Source organism: Petaurus breviceps, unplaced genomic scaffold (assembly GCF_028583685.1).
Source record: "Petaurus breviceps papuanus isolate PSGF00001 unplaced genomic scaffold, PetGlider_PUasm1.0 189, whole genome shotgun sequence".
Lineage (NCBI taxonomy): Eukaryota > Metazoa > Chordata > Mammalia > Diprotodontia > Petauridae > Petaurus > Petaurus breviceps.
The window spans coordinates 46513635-46529555 of record NW_027185809.1 but is presented as its reverse complement, the minus strand read 5'-3'; the positions used below and the strand labels follow the sequence as shown (position 1 = coordinate 46529555).

At 37.0% G+C, this 15921-nt stretch overlaps 1 pseudogene; it reads left to right on the top strand.

Annotated features, from left to right (window-relative positions):
• Nucleotides 1–430: 430 nt before the first annotated feature.
• LOC138163959 (large ribosomal subunit protein eL19-like) lies at nucleotides 431–1186 on the top strand (annotated as a pseudogene).
• The last annotated feature ends 14735 nt before the right edge of the window (nucleotides 1187–15921 follow it).

The following is a 15921-nucleotide window of genomic DNA, read 5'->3' as shown; positions in this document are numbered from 1 at the left end:
AGATAGATAGATAGATAGATAGATAGATAGATAGATAGATAGATAGATGATAGATAGATAGATATATAGATAGATAGATAGATAGATAGATAGATAGATAGATAGATAGATAGATAGATAGATAGATGTATAGACAGATAGACTTAGTTCATTGAGATCAGGATCTGTTATACATTTGTTTTAGTATCCCTAGTGCCCAGCATTGTGGCTGACACATAGCAGGCACTTAATATGTAGTATACATATATACATCTGCAATATGCATGTGTGTATACATAAATATACATACATACATCTTTTGATAAGTTGATAAAAAGTTGGCTGCAAATATATAGGTTTTATGTTGGAGTAAATGCCTACATTCTGAGAATTCCATCACCAGGTTAACCTCAGTAGTTTGCTTAGTTGTTTAAGTTGTGTCCAGCTCTTCATGACCCCATTTGGGATTTTCTTGGGAAAGACATTGAAATGGTTTGCCATTCTCTCCTTTCCTTTTCTGAGCTGCTGCTGCAGCCATGAGTATGTGCAGGCTCAGAAGAGGCATGCCTCTAGTGTCCTTCGATGTGGAAAGAAGAAGGTATGGCTTGACCCCAATGAGACCAATGAAATTGCCAATGCCAATTCCTGCCAGCAGATCTGGAAGCTGATTAAAGATGGGCTTATCATCCGGAAGCCCATTACTGTGCACTCTCGTGCCAGTTGCTGAAAAAATACTCTGGCTTGAAGGAAGGGCAGGCACATGGGTATTGGTAAGAGAAAGGGTACTGCCAATGCTTGTATGCCTGAGAAGGTGACCTGGATGAGGTGAATGAGGATTCTTCACCGTCTGCTTAGAAGATATCGTGAATCCAAAAAAATTGACCGCCACATGTACCACAGCCTGTACTTGAAGGTGAAGGGAAATGTGTTCAAGAATAAGTGAATCCTGATGGAGCATGTTCATAAACTAAAGGCAGACAAGGCCTGGAAGAAGCTCTTTGCTGTCCAAGCTGATGCTTGAAGGTCTAAGACTAAAGAAGCATGAAACTGTAGGGAAGAGCATCTGCAGGCTAAGAAAGAGGAGGTCATCAAGACTTTGTCCTAAGAGGAGGAGACTAAAAAATTATCCTCCCCTATCTCCTCTGTACGTAGTACCCTTCTATTTGGCATATGCAATAAAATGGACAACTGTCAAAACAAAAAATAAATGGTTCATCATTTCCTTCTCCAGCTCACTTTACAGATGAAGAAACTGAGGCAGAGTTAACTGACTTGCCCAGGGCCACACAGGTAGTAAGTGTCTGAGTGTACAAATTAGCCTCAGAGTGAGTAACTATTTCATCATAAAAACTCATGATGACTTTCTATTCATTCCTAGAGAGAGTTTAGGTTGAATTAGTAGAGAGAGGATACATAGCAATATTCTTGTAAGTTCCTGCAATATTAAATTATGGAGGTTAAGTGACATCAGAAAGCTAGAAAGATCTGACTTAAACAACTTAAACATAGAAGTCTCAGAGTTAGCATTTTTAAAAATTCATAGGACATGGGTAAGGTGCAATGGAAATGGAAAGGTTCAAGAAAATGACTCTAAAGAAGACAATGTTTTTTAGAAGTCAATTTAACTTCTGAAGCTGGGGAGATGTCCACTGTAATCAATAACTCAATACACAGAAGTTAACAAAGTATTTACTGAGCCTTTTAGGGGATAAGAATGAAGGATATTAAGCACCATAGAGAGGTATAATTCAAAAAGCAGATATTGTTCTGAACCAGGACAATTGGCCCAGTAGGGGAGAAGTAAGTTAACTTTATCAAGAATGCTTAGTTTCCTTTTTCTGATTACCTCTCTAGGTTTAAGACTTCTTTTCTACTGGTACCCAGGACTCTTTCTCTATCAGACACCTGCTGACAAAATACAACTGAATTCAAACAGTATTCATTGAAAATTTTTGTTCAATTGGTGTTATCATCTTATTTCTTTCCTAAAGGTATTTCCTTTTATCTTGACTACTAATTGTGGAATAAAGGCCTTGTGTCCACCAAGAAAAAAATAAAATCAGGAATCAGCTTACAAATGAAGCAAGGATGTTTTTTTGAGGTGGAATAAAAGGGGTGTCATTTTCTAAACCTCTCAAATTGCTTCATGGAGAAGATAGATTTCTTTTAATATTGCCTTTGATGTGTCCTTGAGTTGCTTAAAATCTAATAAGGTAAATAGAATGCAGAGATTTAGAAGAGAAAGAGAAGCAAAATTCACAATCACAGACATGCATAAACATATATATATATATACATGCATGCATATACTTATATATGCATATATATCAATGTGTAAATATAGCTCTACATACAATGCATAACACATGCATGCATACCTATTCATATATGTATATAAATGTAACATATGAGTGTATGTCTGTGTAGAGAGAATCTTGATGAAGACTGGTTGTACAAGAACTAGATGGACAGTAATTTCCTTCACTTCTCATAACTTTCTTAAGACTAGCTTGCCCTATTTTATTAAGTAGATATATTCCTGAAGAGTTACATGCAAATTGAGTTATTGTAAAGCAAATCGGATTTTAAGTGCATTAGGAAAACTCTATTTGAAACCAACCTCCAGTTAATCCTTTCAAAATGTGCATAATTGCCCCATAAAAAAGATTTTATAAATTAGAATTATAAAATCATAGAGTTGGAAGCAGTCTTAGAGGTCATATATCCCAACCTCTCTCAAGTAAGAAATTCTCTTTAGTAACATCAAGCCAAGTGATGATAAGACTTGATTAAGCACTTACCATGTACCAGACAAAGTGATAAGCTAGGAATTCATTCAAAATTCAAGCCAAAAGAAAGATGGTCCCTGACCTCAGGGATCTTACACTCTAATGGAAAAAAAAAAAACAATGCATAAAAGGAAGGTGAAAGGAGATCAGAGTGGGAAAAGTTACCTGCATTGGGGTATAGTGAAGAAAGAACTCAGTAGAGTCAATAGTGGAAGCTAGAGAGGAGAGAAAGAATGAACATGGCAGGTCAGGGCACTTTATTAAAAAAAAAATGGAATTCTGGGAGAAGCCAACCAATTAGAGAAAGGAGTTACAGGGTTCAAATAAGATTCTAAGATGAGAAGGCTTAAGGGTATAAGTACAATTATAGCATTAGGAGGCTGGTGAATCATGGTAAAAAAAAAAAAAAAGATAAGTCAGGAGTAGAACTGGGAGAGCAATGAAGTAGTGAACACATCAAGCATTGTGGAGGAAGAGTATTAAGAATAAATCTGGGGTGGCCAGGTAGCACAGTGAGTAAGAGCACCGGCTCCAGTGTCGGGATGACCTGGGGATCGAATCCAGGCTCAGACACTTAGCACCCACCCAGAAGCACCTGGCCGTGTAACCTTGAGTAAGTTACTTAACCCCGATTGCTTAGGGGTGGCCAGGTGGCTCAGCAAGTAAGAGCACCAGTTCCAGTGTCGGGATGACCTGGGTATCAAATCCAGGCTCAGATACTTAGCACTACACCCAGAAATAACTGGCCGTGTAACCTTGAGCAAGTTACTTAACCCCTATTGCTTTAAAAAAAAAAAAGAAGAAATCTGTGCCCTCAGAGAGAGAATGCTCTGATGGGGTTATAAGACAAATGTGAACAAAATATTGATAGGAAGTTAAATTTATACTTTAATGCAATAATAAAAAGAAGGTGACAAAGCCCATTATGCTTAATTGCTAAACAGAAAGAATAGAAAGTGAATGCCATTTAGAGTCAGAAGAAGGAGAGATGATAGTAGATTCAAGTGGTCTAGGAAAGCTTCATGGGGAAGAAAGATTGGTTCTAGGTCTAGAAAATAAGTTAAAATTGAAAGGGGAAGGGCATTCCATATAAGCGAAATGACATGAACAAACCCTTAGAGCCAGAAAAGCACAAAATATGTTTATGAAACATTGAGTAGAATATAAAAAAATGAAACCAATATTTATTGTATTCCTACCATTTGCAGAGCACTGTGCTAGGAGTTGAGAGGGCTGCCAAATTTAGCTGACAAGATCCCTGAGATAAAGCAAATTGTCTGGAGAAAGGGTTTAGGGAAGGTAATGGATCCCTTCCCTAAACCTATTTGATTAGAGTGGAGATTTGGGAAAGATGACAGCTAATTGATTTTAAGTCAATGCTTTCATTCAACTAAAATGAGAACTGGGTTTAAGAGTAGGGACCTTATTCTTCAATGCTAGTCAAGCTCTATGGAAGTTATTTCTCTGGGCCTCTGTGTCCTTGTCTTTAAAAAGGGACTGGAGTTGATCATAAGATTATAAATTTAGAGTGGGAAGGAACCTTAGACATCATCTAAACTACCCCATTTTCCAGATCATAGGATCATAGAACCATAGTATAGAGTGAGATGGGGAAGGAAATGGCAAACCACTCTAGTATCTTTACCAAGAAAATCCCAAATCAGGCTCCCTAGAGTTGTACACGATTGAAACAATTTAACAATAGCAAACAGTAAGAAGGACTTATCAGAAATCAACAAATGGGAGGAAATTGAAGCCTAGAGAACTTAATGGTTTTACAATATAACGCAAAGTGACCTCTGAGGTCTCTCCAAACTCTCTATCTATGCTCCTAAGTAGTTTTAGGGCCAGATGATAGAAGGCTTTGAATGTCAGGTTAAGGAATATGAACTTTTTGTTTTGTAAATGAAAAAATTTGATATATAAATTTTATCTTCACATTGGAAACATTTTGCTCAGGGGCAAGTCACAACAAAAGCAGTATTTTAGGAAGAGAATACTGGAAACAGTGTAGAGAATTGATTGGATAAAAGGGAGACAAAGGCAACTGTTAGGAAGAGATTACAATCTTTCAGGTTTGAGGTGCTAAATGCCTAAATCAGTGGGAGCAAAACTTGATAATAATAATGATAACAATAATAAATAGCATTTAGATAATGCTTTCAGGTTTGGAAAACACAGCATAGGTTATTTGGTCCTCACAAGAAGACCATGAAGTAAGTGCTATTATTAATATATTTTTTACAGATTAGAGAACTGAAGCTGAGGAAGGTTAAATGATTTGCTCAGGCTCACATAGTTAACAAATATCTGAGGTAGGATTTGAATTCAGGTCTTCTTAACACTTAATAGAATTCTATCTACTATTCCATCTAACTGAATAAAGTATGCTAACCTGGCTTATTCTACTCAAACAATCCCAAGAGATGTTGGATAGATTTACAAGCTATCTTTTTTCTTCTGTCTGATGAGAGTGGTCAACTTAAAAGTGACATTTGTTTTCTTTTTAAAATTTCTAGAAAAAAAAAAACACAACAAAACTCCCCTTTATCTTTTTTTCCTTCTTCATTTTTCCCCCTTAGGACTTGATGGAGAAAATTTTAAACTGCCTTTGGTAACAGTGAAATAGGTCCAATCAGAATTTCTTTATGGAAATATCTAATTTGGTGGTATGCTGAAGTCCACATGGTGTGGACAGAAGGCTGGGCTGTTGTCCTGAAACTAGGGCAACATATTGGCAGAACTCCCTACTTTAGTAAATAGCCAGCTTTGGGATTTGCTTTTCTCAACACTATTTAGATGTGTAAAGCCCTGGACAAACTGTGTATAAAGCAACACAGTTCTTCCAACCTGTGTTTTCCTAGCCTCCTTGTAAAATTCAGGTGATAGTCACAGGCTAAGCACAGCTGGCCAACTGGTATACTTCAAAGGAACAGGCACAAGGTAATTTTTTCTTCTCCTACAGTGTGCAAATAGTTATTTTCACACTTGCAAATGGAGCCTGAAGAGAGAATAGTGTCTTATTTAAAAAAATTTTTATAGCATCTTAAAATATCTTTATGCTTGAGTCAAACATTTAAGACAAGGAACAAGAAAGGTACCTTAGGTGAATTCTGAGCAGACAACTCTATATGTATATAGCTAATCCCATAGAAAGTGATGAGGGTAGCACAGAAATATCATTCTTTAATTCCAAATAGATTATTTATGCATTGCTTAGTCAGTGGGTCTATTGTTCCTGTGCATTAACCCAGGGATACACTGGTTTAGATGAAAGGAGGCAAAATATCCTTCAGGCAGCTTAATACTCTGACTGTTTCATGACTTCAGAAATTGAAGTAGTGTTATTGCTTGCTCGCCACAAAGTAACATCATACAACGGCCTATAATGTGAAGAAATTGGGTTCACTGGAAAATTTTCACAAATAAGGACAAAACAGATGTGCTTTCTGTTGTTATGAATGCTGACAATTAGACCTAGCTGTTTTAAAAGCAGCTTGTGAGATTTATCTTTTGGAAGGGGAAGATCCCCACTGTCCGGAGAGAGCAGAGAAATTTTATGGTTTTTGCTTAGATTTCTTATATTTTTCTTGCCTTTTCTACTTTGCCTTTTGCACTTCAGCCTTACCCATCCTTCATTCATTTCCTCTATCTCTGTCTCTGTGTCTCTATTGCCCTCTCCCGACCCTGCCCCATTCTTCCCAGCTCCATTTTACATTTACTACTTGTGTATAAATGTCTTCAGTTTTCTAAATCTTAATTTATTCAATTCGGTGGAGATAGTACTGGTGCTTCCTACAGCAGGAGGAAAGTGTAGCCCAGAATGCAAGATGCAATTATAAGAAATTACTATTATTACATGTCAATAGAATGTAAATGCCTAGATGGCAGCTCAATCTCTCTTTTTTTCTCTCACTCTGAAAGACTTGGAGTCTCTAGGACAGGGGTTCAATTTCTTTCTTGTTTTCTGAAAAGATGATAGGGATAACTCATTTAATCTGCCACCTTGGTTTTCTTATCTGGAAAATGATATTTATACCATTTCCACATATTTGGGGATGGAAGTGCTTTGTGAACCTTAAAGGCTACTGAGTTGTTCAGATTGTGTTCCAATCGCTTTGTAAAGGACTTAATTCTGAAATTTATAGTAAGAACTCAATGTTTTTGAGGACATTCATGATTGGGAGAGTTTTGTATTTGAAACTGGCCTGTTTTAGTAAGATTATCTGAGACAACATATTAAAAAAAATAGCACAGAAAATCTGTGGGGGATAAACAAAGTTTAAAATTTGGTTAAAAAATTTACCCAGATTGTTGATCTTTTAGTTCATTTTACTAATGAGGTATCAAAGTCCCAGAGAAGGGAAGTCACTTGCCAAGGGTCACAGAGTGGTAAGTAGTAAAGTCAGATTTAGACCTAGATCTTTTGACTGTTCTCTTATATTTAGGTTTCCAAAAGTCATTTGACAATATCTTTTATTATACTCAACCCAAGTTCTAAAGCCCATTAATATGGGATTTTCTTGGTTATCAATGACTGTACTTGCATGAGGGGAAGGGTACAGTTGGCAAGATCTAGAAGGAAATGAAGTTCAGTATCTTCAAGTGATGGGGTCTTTTGTTTTTCAATCTTCTCTAGTTATACAGTCTCTTTGGGTTCTATAGTTGATTCAGCTTCTTCTGACTTCCAGCTTCAAGAAAAATGGAAGATGCCAAATCCACTTCAGTATGTTGAATGAAAAAACTCTGGGAAGAAGCTAACATGAGAAGAACTGGTCATCTCCAACATGTCCCTATCCCTAGCTTGTTACATTAAAGACTTTGTGGAACTTTACCCTTCCTCTGGGACTATTTCTCTCTCTCTCTCTCTCTCTCTCTCTCTCTGTGTTGAATAAAGTCACTTTTCTTCCATTGAGAGATCTCTTTCACTTTGTTCTATACTGCTTGTTATATATTCTCCTATACTTACTTTCTCTGATACACACACACACACACATACACACTCCAGTGGCACGCTTGTGTGTGCGTGTGTGTGTTTTCCCTACTGACTTTGATAATTGAGTTTCTTTGCTTTTTATTATGTATATTTGTTGTAGAACTGGTGTTTGAGGGGAAGGGATTTAAGTCTTAGATATGAAGCCTAAGGCACTACTTCCCCCAATAATGACCAGTGATAAGTCAGATTGCACATGAATACTGTATCCCCTAGACTAATAATATTTAAGAGAGCAAATAGATTTAATTCCAGTCTATCACGCTCTGTCACTGAGATGGAGCAAAGTGGCCAAGCTTCTGGCACCAATATCCTGCTTCCCTTCCTAGAAGGAATCAGAGTATCCCTTGGAGAAGGATAATGGGGGAGGTGAGGCTAGATGGGTCTATTTTTGCCTCTTGCCAAGTGCCACAATGATACCCCCTCCCCACATGTCTGGGAAAGCACTTGCTACATACTATTGTGTACAATATTTAAAAATATGGGCATGATGATTGTATAGTTAAGTGAATTCAGAACTGGTTGAATGACTAGTGATTAATGGAATGAGAGACTGTAGAGAGGTCTCCACAGGAGTGCCCCTAGGCATCACTTGACATCACACAGTTCAACATTTTAATCAGTACCCTGAGTGAAAGAATAGATAGCAAAGTTACCAGATTGATGGATGATACAAAGTAAGCTAGAACAGGTTACTAACACATTGGAAGAAATAGTAACCACAGAGATTTTTGACAAGTTAGACTACTGGTTTAAATTTAATGAGGTGAAATGTAATAAAGATGAATGTCTTGAATTTTGGTTCTAATAATCATCTTTAAGAGTGAAGGAATAGGCAATTATGGCTACCTGGCTGTTCACATGAAAGAAACCTGGGGACTTTAGGGAACTGTAAGCTCAATATGTTAGTCATGTGATCGGATGACCTTAAAAGTTAAGTGTGTGCGTGTGTGTGTGTGTGTGTGTAAAGCAATTTTAGACTTCATTAATAAATATAGCATCCAGAGCAAGGGAGGTGATAGTTCTGCTCTGTTTTGACCAAGTTAGATCACATATGAAGTATTATATTAAATTATGGAAACCCGATTAAAAAAAATTGAGCAGGTTTGGGGGAGCTGAAACAATGCTACAGCACATCATGTGTATGATAGAACTGGAGATAGTTAGAAAAGACAAGATTAAGCAAGACTTTGGTTGCTGTTTTTATGTGTTTGAAGATCTGCCTAGAAAAGGAGGGATTCAAATTGTTCTGCTTTCTGCAAAGGAGAGATCTAGGAGCATTGAATAGGAGCTGTAGAGAATAAGCAAATTTCGGTCCCTTGTTAAGAAAATATTCCTAAGAATGAGGGCTTTCAAAAAGCTTAATAGAATGCCTTGAAAAGAATGAAAGTCAGAAAACACCTTGTCATTGATGTTATAAAAGGAATACCTCTTTTATTATAACTTGGGCAAGATAAATTTCCTTCTAACAGATTCTATACTTCTTTGATTTAAACAACTAGTAATCTCTACCATGCACTAAAGTCCAAATTTCATAGCTCAGCATTCAAAGCTCTCTACTATTTGGGTTCAACCCATGTTTTCAGTCTTTTTTCCCTCACTACTTTGCTCTCATGTACTTTCTTGAATATCTGGTATTATTTATGTTATCTTCACATCTCCCCACACATAGCATAGCCTTTATAAATAACAGAAGTTTAATAAAAATATGGTGATAATTAAAAACTTTTTCAGAAGGAGATTGGTGGATTCTTTCAACCTCTATTTTGCCCTCTGATTCTAAAACATCAGGGCAATTTTCTTTGAGAACTTCCTGGAGGATGATTCTAGGTTTTTACTTTGATCATGGCTTTCAGGTAGTCCAATAATTTTTAAATTATCTCTCCTGGATCTATTTTCCAGGTCAGTGGTTTTTCCCATGAGATATTTCACGTTGCCTTCTATTCTTTCATTTGTTTAGATCTGTTTAACAGCATCTTGATTTCTCCTAAATTCATTAGCTTCCATTTGCTCCAATCGAATTCTGAAGCCATGATTCTCCTCATTGAGCTTTTGAGATTCTTTTTCCATCTGGCAAATTCAGCTTTTTAAGGCATTCTTCTCCTCATTGCCTTTTTGAGCCTCTTTTGCCAATTGAATTAGTCTATTTTTTAAGGTGTAGTTTTCCTCAGTCAGGCTGTTGACTCTCATTTAGTAATTTTCTTGCATTGTTCTCATTTCTCTTCCCAATTTTTCTCCACTTGTCTTATCTGCTTTTTAAGGTCCTCTATGGCCTGTAACCAGCTCGTATTTTCCTTTGAAGCTTTTGGTGCTGGAGTTCTGACTTCGCTGTCTTCCTCCTGTTCCATGCTTTGCTCCTTTTTGTCCCCAAAATAGGTGTCTAATGTTGGATTCTTCTGTCTGCTTTGTTTTCTTTGCCTGGTCATGTCGCCCCTCAGTCACTTGACTCCTGGGCTTTTTGCCACAGTAGGACTCTGCCACCAGACAGGGGAGCTTTCATTCCAAACGCTGGGGTTTTCTCAGTTGCTGGAGGTATTAGAAGGGTGCCCTCTCTGAGGTCTCCACACGCTCTGGCAAGCTGGACATACACCAGTTAAAGCAAGAGCGATTACCCCTCAGACTGCACTGACCTCTCACTTTATCCTTTGCATCTATGTGTTGAAAATCTGGAAATGGCCACAACTTTGGGGAAAGAAAAGGGAGTGGATAGAAGGGAGGGAAGATGTAGTAAGAGAAAAGGGAAAGAAAAGGAAAGGAGACTGATAGAAGGTAGGGAAGGCTGAGGGAGGCAGTGGTCAAAAGCTAGACTCTTAAGGAGGGGAAGAGAGAAGGGAGAAATAAAAGCATTAATGTGGAGGAGGGTGATAGAATGGAGAGAAAGACACAGATAGTGATCATAACTGTGAATGTAAATGTGATGAACTCTCCCATAAAATGGAGGCAGATATGGATTAAAATAGCAGATAGAAGAATGGATTAAAAACCATAATCCTACAATATGTTGTTTACAAGAAATAATTTTGAAACAGGGATACACATAGGGTAAGGACAAAAGCCTGGAGTAGAATATATTATGCTTCAGCTGAAGTAAAAACAAAGCAGGGGTAAGAATCCTAATCTCAGCCAAATCAAAACCAAAAATAGATCTAATCAAAAGAGATGAGGAAGGAAACTATATCCTGCTAAAAAGCACCATAGTCAATGAAGTAATATCATTACCAAACATATATGTCCTAAGTGGTAAAGCATCCAAATTCTTAGAAGAGAAGTTAAGGGAGTTACAGGAAGAAATAGATAGCAAAACTATACTAATGGAGGACCTCAAACTTCCTCTATATGAACTTAATAAATATAACCTCAAAATAAACAGGAAAGAAGTTAAGGAGGTAAACAAAAAAGCACAGGAAGATGTATGTTGATGCAGAATGAAATAAACAGAAGCAGGGAAAGACTGTAAGAAGCGACAATGAAGCAAGTAAAAAAATGTTAATAAAAGAAACTCAGCTCTCTGAAATTATAACCAAGTTTGTCCCCAAAGAAGTAATCAATAGATATAGCCCTCTTTTCTTTGTAGAAGTGGTAGACTATGGTAGTAGAATATGGTAAATATTGTTAGACTCTCTTGATTTACTGGTTAATTTTGTCGAACTAATTGGTTTTTTTTTCTTTCTTTTTATTCTGTTTTTTTTTTAAACAAGAAATAACACTGGGAAGGGAAGAAGGGAGTGACAAATTTGGGAAGATGATAGAGAAATCAAAGACATCAACATATATATTTTTAATTATCTTGCTGAATATATCCCATTTATCCTTTAATATTAGAATTAAATGCTCTCAAATTTTCCTTGAAAGCCTGCTCCATCCTGTTCTCCCCCTGACTCTCTGACTTAGTTTCTAAAACTTTATTTTTTCAATGCATTCATTTTGTATTATATTCATCTGTATGTATGTGCCATATCCTCAACTAAATTATAATTTAGTTATTGTAGGAGGAGAAAGGGGAGAAATGAGAAGAGACCATTAAAAAAACAAACAAAAAAGGGAAAAATTTGTTTTGTAACCAGAACAAGACTTTGTATACAAATAAGCAAACAAGCAAGTGAACTTTAAGTTATGACACTTTGCCAATAACTGTTAGTTTCTGGGGATACACCCCCCCAAAAACCAAAAATAAAGAAACCCAAAAGCAACAACTAAGGCAGAAATAATTGCTCTCTTCATGGGGCTTAAAGTCTATTAATGTGAACAACATCTATACATGTGTAGCAAGTGCTTTATAAATATTCGTTGAAATTAACTGAACCTTTGTTTCCTTATTCCTATTTTAGAGATAGTAGCTGAAGTGACTTGTCTCTATCACTATCAGACACTATAATTCTGAAGCCCCTGATTTATTGGGTTGGAAGATGAAATTTGGCCTTTTCTGAATTCTTTAATCCATATTCATAGGCTGCATATCTCCAATATGTTAAGGAATGAAAGGAAATGTCAAATGATTATAATCATGCATTTTGTGTTCTCCCAGATGATGCAATATCCGACACAAATATCAGAAAAGAAAAGAAATAGGTCTTGATGTTTATTCTTCGGTCTCACACGGGGAGTTTTATTTTTAAGGGGAAGGTAGTTTTCAATCTTTTTGCCACAAATGTGGCACTGCATCTGCCAAGAAATTAGGAACATTAATCCTCAGTTGTCAAGCTTCACCTCCAAATGTGCAAGCAAAAAAAAAAAATACTGCTAATTTCATTTTCTTTCTGTTTAGCTCTATTTTTGTATTCTAGGAACTTAGGGCAAAGACATTTATTAAAAACCTCCTGTTGCCTATGGCCCAGATGCTTGTGGAAAGGGCAAAGCAACTTGAACAATATGTGAAACAAAACAAACCCTTGCTGCCCCATTTTGAAATAAACCCCAAAATGTACGGGAGGTCCTGAATATTGGTGCTTTTGTGTGCACAGTTCTCCAATTCCTGTTTGGAACCAGGGATGGAATCATCCCAAATATTCTAAGAAAGGTGTCATTGTTCTCTTGATCAAAGGATCAAAGAAAACCTGTAAGTCCTGGAAAATTCCTGCTCTTATGAGATTTGCAGCCTCATTTCCAGACCAAAAATGTTCAGAAAAAGATCAGACCTGCTGGGTGTTCCTCAGTTTAGGAGAAACTTGACTGCTTTTTGACATGTTATTATTAATTTTTAAAAAGACAGATATTAAACATACAGAGCAATACATAAGTAGCAAAGCCTCAAAGACCAAATATTTCCCTTCCCTGACTAGGGGAAGTAGAATAGACTAATCCAATGGGCTGTTTCCCTGGTTTTCTACATTGGCCGTTAAAATATTCTTTTCTCTTACAATAGTTCTTACTGAATTTCCCATCCTCATCTCCTAGAGATTATCATTCCTAGATACATGTACTCATTGTTTTGTGGGGTGGACCAAATGGAACTAATTTGATAAAATAGATCAGTACTTTCTCAGACATATTTTGAAGTCTGAGTCACAGGCAAGTCAGGGAAGTTAGGACTGGTCCCAGGAACTAGTCCAAAATGCAGGTTTGCTGCATATTTGTATTTGGATGAGACATCCAGCCATCAGAGGGAAACTATGGGCAAACAGAAGTGCTGCTATAAATTCCTTAATGTGGTTTTTGAGAACCAACAGAATTGCCCTCAAGTTGCCTCCACTAACTTGAATGAATGCAATCAACAATTGGAAAATATTTATTAATCTACATTCAATGTATAGATGTCATTTTTATCATACTAACTTCACTTAGAGGAAGAAAAAGATTGTGTGATTTTGATTTTCAAATTTTCAAATACCGTAAAGCTGGAAGAGTTAGCTAACATGTTGAATAATAGGACCTAAAAAGACCTTAACAGAGTATGAATAAATGAAAAACATACTTAACTAAGCACTTATTGGGTCCCAAGGACTTTGCCAAATACTGGGGATAAAAATACAAAAGACAAAACAATCGAAGCCTTTGAGAAGCATACATTTTATTAATAGAGACAACATCCATGGGGGAGTGGATGACAGGAAGTGACATTTGCTCAGGAAAGTTACAGGGATATTGAGTGAGGCCATAGAGGAATAGATTGGCATACCAAGGACAATGGCATATTTGATTTGATCATGAAGAGGAAAGGTGGCTGCAAGGGCCATAAGATAGGTGTCTAGAGAAGAATGACTGAAATGAAGCATAGCTGGGAAATGTAATAGTCATTTGGAAGAGGCAGCCACTAATCAGGAAAGCTCCAGATTGAAGTTCCTCTAGGACATGGTTTCTGATGTGGGTGACAAACTGGTTAGTGAGGTTGCAAAGGACATGGGCAGAGATAAGGGAGAATAGACAGATGGAATAAAGAGTAAAACAATAGGTCAAATCTAAGATGAAGTCTGAAATGGATGGATATAAAATCCTATGTTTGGGCTGAAAGGATCAAATTTACAAATGTCAAAAGTTCATGTTGAAAAAAATTGGAATGTGTTGGTAGAATGAAGCTCAAAATGCTTCAACAGTGAATGGCATGGTAACTATTTTTTTAAACTATCCTAGGCTCTGTTAAGCAAGACAAAGTATCCAGAATGAAATAGGTAATGCTACCAAAGTAATATGTGCCCCAGTCAGAATATGTCTAGAATATTATGTTCATTTCTGGATGCCAGATGCTAGGAATGACATTAGCAAGCTGGAGCATGTATATAAAAGGAAGGTATATAGGATGGGAAGGGACTAGTGCCCATGAAAAATCAAAGGAAAGAATTGGTAATGTTTCACCTTGCAAAGCCATGCATGAGCATCTTTCCAGAAGACTGCAGCTGTGAACAGCTTTCAAGGTCCCGACTACATAGTATAGCAAACTCTCTATTTACTCAATAACAAATCAGAGCAAAAAATTCGCAGAAAATCAAGGTACAGCATTCAAAATATTACAACTTATCACAGAAAAACAAACTTCAGAATTCACCATGACTTATCACTAAAATGGCCACATAGTTTTCCCCAAAGTGGTCACAATAGTTTTCAACAAAGTACATTCATGTAGTCAATCACAAAATCCTTAATTCAATCACAAAGTACAAAAGTCAAAGTTCTCCACGCCTAGGTCACAGTAAATAATAATCTCAGTCAGTACACAGTATCCAAGTAAAGTCTTCTTTCAGCTTGACTTGAGGCTGGCTCTCAGCTTCCACAATTCCTCTTCCATGGTCCCATCTCCAACTGTTGCCTGGGTTCAAAGGCAGGCAGCTCCCAGTTCCTTGTCTGTCTCTTTGTCCAGTTCATGTTCCATACTGAAGTTCACAGTGTCCAGTACACATCAAGTCCTTCACAATTTCTGTTTCTGGGAAGACAAAGCTTGACAGAGTCACAATAATATTCATACTCATTGTTGATGCCATCATCAATTCACTATCTGCCTGTGAAATCAACTCAGATCCACCAACAAGGTCTGAGAACTCAACACAAATCATCAACATAGAAATCAAGACAGACCCTCAAACAAGGTCCAAGAGGTCAGCACAAATCATTAGTAAAGTCCCAGGATGCACAAAACCCTTCTCCAGGACTTCTGTAAACATACAACCAGAAAATCCTCTTTCAGGGCTTCCAGTAAGGTCCAAGAGTTTCTGTACAAAGTATCACAAACAAACATCAACACAGACAGAGCAGATGAACAGAGTGCTGGGATACCACAAGTTTTCTTCTTCTTGACTCTGCCACCACAAGAGTCCTCTTTTAAGTTTTTCTATCTCTAGCCCTGGGGCTCTCCTTATAACATCATTAGATCTTCCCCAAAAGTTCACAAGTTCTAGGGTTCACAAATTGTGGGGTTCACATGTTCTGTTTCTTAACAGACTTGATACAAGGCTCAAAAGAAACTTTAACTGAAATAAGGTGTTAATTCAATAGCTGAAACAAGGTGTGAACTACTTCTGTGCTTGCCATTACACACCTAAACAAGAGAAGATTGGGGGAGGGTGCACTGAAAAGTTGTCAAATTGATGAGGAATTTAACTATTTATTCTTTTTTTCCCATTTTTCAAATGCTTTATTAATTTCTGATTTACATCATTCATTTCTTCCAGATTTTGAGTTACAAATTTTCTTCTTGATCTAGGAATTCTGGAACCTGGCTATAATATTCCT